At 45.2% G+C, this 4,031-nt stretch overlaps 1 protein-coding gene across 4 annotated transcripts in view; it reads left to right on the top strand.

The window, feature by feature from the left end:
- SAP30 (Sin3A associated protein 30) overlaps nt 1-4,031 on the top strand; it is a 137,049-nt gene that overhangs the window by 47,199 nt on the left and 85,819 nt on the right. For 2 of the 4 annotated variants that reach the window (XR_014825642.1, XR_014825641.1), the window contains 2 exons: nt 1,254-1,484; nt 1,686-1,967. The gene's annotated coding sequence lies outside the window, so the exon portion shown is untranslated. Of the gene's footprint in view, nt 1-1,253; nt 1,485-1,647; nt 1,968-4,031 lie in introns of all 4 variants that reach the window. The other 2 variants (XR_014825644.1, XR_014825643.1) reach the window with 2 other exon arrangements.

Genomic DNA, 4,031 nt, shown 5'->3' with positions numbered 1-4,031 from the left:
AACTCACTGAGTGAGTTTGGGCAAAAGCAGAAGAGAGGAGGTGCTGGAAGGAGGTTACAAATGGACCTTTGTTTGCCTCCTCCTCCAGGACTGGGTGAGGAGGGAGTGGGAGGGAGATGGGGCTGCAAGAACGGCCCCCTGGATTCTTCCAAACCAAACTGGGCGAGAGGGAACCAACAGCTTCTTTTCAGTAGGAAATAGCTGGTCTGTATAGGAACCTCCAGGAGGCAGACTCTCAGAGCAATAAAATGCAGAGCCTGAGGGATTTAAAAAGAGCACAGAGAGTGATGTTTACCTTAAGTGTGTGTGAGAGAGAGAGACAGACAGACAGAGAGACAGAGACAGATCGACAGAGACAGCGACACAGGGAGGGAGAGACAGAGAGAAATCAGGACAGAGACAGAGCAGAGGAGAGGGAGGGGAGGAGGATGGGAGAGGAAAGGCTGCAAGAGCACCTGTTGTCTTTTCACAGTTTCTTTGTGTTTTCACTGAGTTCCCCTCACCATTGAGACCTCGCATCATGACATTTCGGTAGGTCTTTCCGAGGTCTTCCCCCAAAGGTCATTATCGGTCTCTGGAAGCATAAAATAAAAGGACTGAAAAAGAAATCTATTTTGTGCCTCAGAAATAAAGACACAAAAGGAATTTCACTCTGTTTTGAGCAAATGGGACTGGAATTGTAGGATCTATTAACTCTCCTGTAGTTGTTGGTGTTTTAATTCAAAGGCCCCGGCATTGGAAAGATTGTAATAGAGCAGGATTGTCTAGATCGACAAGAGGGTGCATTCCTGCTGTGCTGACAAGGGCATGACAGGAAGGGGAGGTGATGGCTTTGGGGTATAGCTGGAACAAGGGGTGGGAGGAGATAAAATTAGAGGAACAGAAAGTTAATGAAGTGCCCCACATGCTGTGCTCAAAACTGTGGATTTTATCCTGAAGGTGAGTGGAAAGAAAGGATGAAGCCACTGAGTGCGGCCTGGAAGGAGGAGAGTGTGGGAGGGCAGGGAGTGGAAGGAAGGGGGGAGAAGAATAGCCCAGAAGAGAAGAGAGTTAGGAAGGAAACCTGAAAACACTGAAAAGAGGTGGGGACCAATTCGATTTTTATGTCTAGGGCACATCTTAACCTGTGAAGAAAATGGGAACGCACATAAACCCTCTCTGCTGATTTCCACCTGAAGGCACATGCCTGCGCCCTGATTGAGAACCTGCTGCTTCTCTATTCTGTAATTGACCCCTTCTCTCTTTTCCTCCAGGCTTAAATCCTCCTGGAGTGGCTGAGGTGGGGGAGCGTGGGGAGAAGCGGCCAGCCGCTGCCTTCGACCTTCACACGTTCCCCTCAGGAGAGAAGGAGGATCTGTTTTCTGTGGGCATCCAGGACAAAAGGAGTTTCCTAACAATGATGCAGTTCACAGCGTGTGTGTTGGAAGAGTAATGAGCCACAGATAAAATCACCTCTTCAAACGTCTCTAAAAATCTTTCATCAGGTAAAAGGAAACAATTAACCTCTTTTATTAACTTAATTTTTTTGAACTCCATAAAAGAGTATGCGTTTTGATGAAAACTATTTAAGGCTTCCCTGAAGATTTCTTCTGACTCTGGAACATTTGCACTGTGAGAATGTTTGGCTTTTTTTTTTTTTTTTTGCAGCTGAGTGAATTAAGATAACCTCTATTACCCAAATTTAGCTTTTCTGCCACTGCAGTGGAATTTAGGAAGACCTACTCCACGGAGAAGCCCCCAGGGAGGCCCTTGAGGAGACAAGAGAATTAATCACCTGTCGCCTACGATGTCAAGCTGATGTTGCTGCAGCCGAAGAAAGGGACCTGCTTCCAGAGGCCCTCATACTGGAAGTAGGATGTGCTGGGAAACTGACAGGATCCCAGGCTGTAATGGGGGCCCTTGAGGAGATCTTGCCCAGAAATTTTGTCCAGAGAGCAAACACACGACCTCCTTTACCTGGTATGGAGGTAAGTCTCTCACTGGGATGCAGGACTTGTTTGCAGCACTGACTCGGAGAGATTGTGAACATGCTGACGAACCTGCTTATTATTATTATTATTATTATTATTATTATTATTATTATTATTATTTCATGGCCACACCTGCAGCATATGGAAGTTCCCAGCCCAGGGATTCAATCTGAGCCTCAGCTGCAACCTACACCACATAGGCAGCAACTCCAGATCCTTTAACCCATTGCGCCCAGCTGAGAATTGAACCTGTGCCTCTTCAGTGATCTGAGTCACTGCAGTCAGATTCTTCTTATTTTTTTCCTTTTCTTTTTAAGGGCACACTGGTGGCATGTGGAAATTCCTGGGCTAGAGGTTGAATTGGAGCTGCAGCTGCCTGCCTGCACCATGGCCACAGCAGATCCGAGCCTCGTCTATGACCTACACCACAGCTCACGGCAATGCTGGAGCCTTAACCCATTGAGTGGGGCTAGGGAGTAAACCCATATCCTTGTGGATACTAATTGGGTTTGTTACTGCTGAGCCACAACGGGAACTCCCTAGTTGGGTTCTTAACTCACTGAGCCACAATGGGAAGTTCTTGCAGTAGGATTCTTAACCTACTGTGCCACAGTGGGACCTCCACGAACCTGCGCTTTAAATATCATAGAAATAAAATCAGAAATATGGACCTCAGGACAGATTTGAGTCTAGGAGAACTATCCAGTTTTAGGAACCCATAGAATGAACAATAACGGTAACATGAAAATAAACTTTGGCCAGAAAAAAGATCAAGAAGGAGGGAAACTTGAAAACAAGCCCTTGGGTTTCCTGGCAGTCTAAAAGAGGTGCTCGACTGACAGGAAATGGAATCAGAGCCCAGATCCCAATAGTAATTTTGAGGTTTGTTGGAAACAACCCACTTATCAAACGTAGAAAGATAGATGGACAAAGTGTGCTGATGTGTGTTCCTTGTCGATCCTGAGTACAAGCCTCTGGTTGGGCGGTAATGATGACCACAATGGTATTGACACTAGTGGTAATAGTGTCCCTGCCAAGTGTGCCAAACACTTTAGAAATGTTGGCTTTATTTGATCCAAGCAACGATCATTTCAGATGGGGGAACTGAGACTCCAAAAGGTCACCTAGCTGGTAAGTAGTGGAGCTGAGACTGGAAAGAAGACAAAGCTATGCTGTTAGCCTGTTGCCTCAATGAGTGGTAGGCGGAGTGGAATGAGAGATGAGAAAATCTAAAATAACATACTTTTCAAAAAGACTGAGTGTAAATGAACTACACTCCCCTCAGGCTCAGAGGACTTCCTTTAATGTACCTCCTGTCTCAGTCTGTTTTCTGCTAATACCTGGCTTGGGACAACTCTTCCTTGGACACTTAGAAACTTGAATCAGCTCAGTGGAGTTTTCTACAAAATCAGATATGGAAAATTGCCAAAATGTTCATCCTTTGGAGAGGGTTTCTAAGTGATCATAATTCTAGGAGTAAAATGATAGGCAGACACTTAGTAAGTATTTGTTCAGTGAATGAATGAGTTAACAAATGAATGTGTGAATGGCTGAAATACTTGGGTAGAGGCTAGGTTCTTGGGAATTATTCACCATTCAGTAATTCTTTTTTGAGTGTCTACTGTGTACTACAATTGGTGTTTGGTCAGCGAGAACCAAGTTCAGCAGATAGCCACCCCTGTCTTCTCAAAGTGCAGGCTATAAAATCCTACCGTATGCCCTCAGTTTTCTCCCTTACAAAATAAAGGCTTTAATTAACTTTTTTTGTGTTCCCTTCCATTTCCCACTTTCTGTGAGCATATGATTCTCGCTTATTTGTTTTGCTTTTTAGGGCCACACCTGCAGCATATGGAAGTTCCCAGGCTAGGGGTCAAATCTGAGCTATAGTTGCTGGCCTACACCATAGCTATAGCAATGCAGGATCCAAGCTGTGTCTTCGACCTACACCACAGCTCATGGCAGCACCAGATCCTTAAGCTACTTTTGGGAATTCTTCTCATGTGAGATTTCTTTTTTTTCGGTCCTTTTTTTGCTTTTTAGGGCCACACCTGCGGCATATGG

Source organism: Sus scrofa, chromosome 14, assembly GCF_054392235.1.
Source record: "Sus scrofa isolate SSC_HxYL_T2T_F1_AM1 chromosome 14, Sscrofa_HxYL_maternal_Yorkshire_Landrace_v2.0, whole genome shotgun sequence".
Lineage (NCBI taxonomy): Eukaryota > Metazoa > Chordata > Mammalia > Artiodactyla > Suidae > Sus > Sus scrofa.
This window is presented reverse-complemented; position numbering and strand designations above follow the sequence as displayed.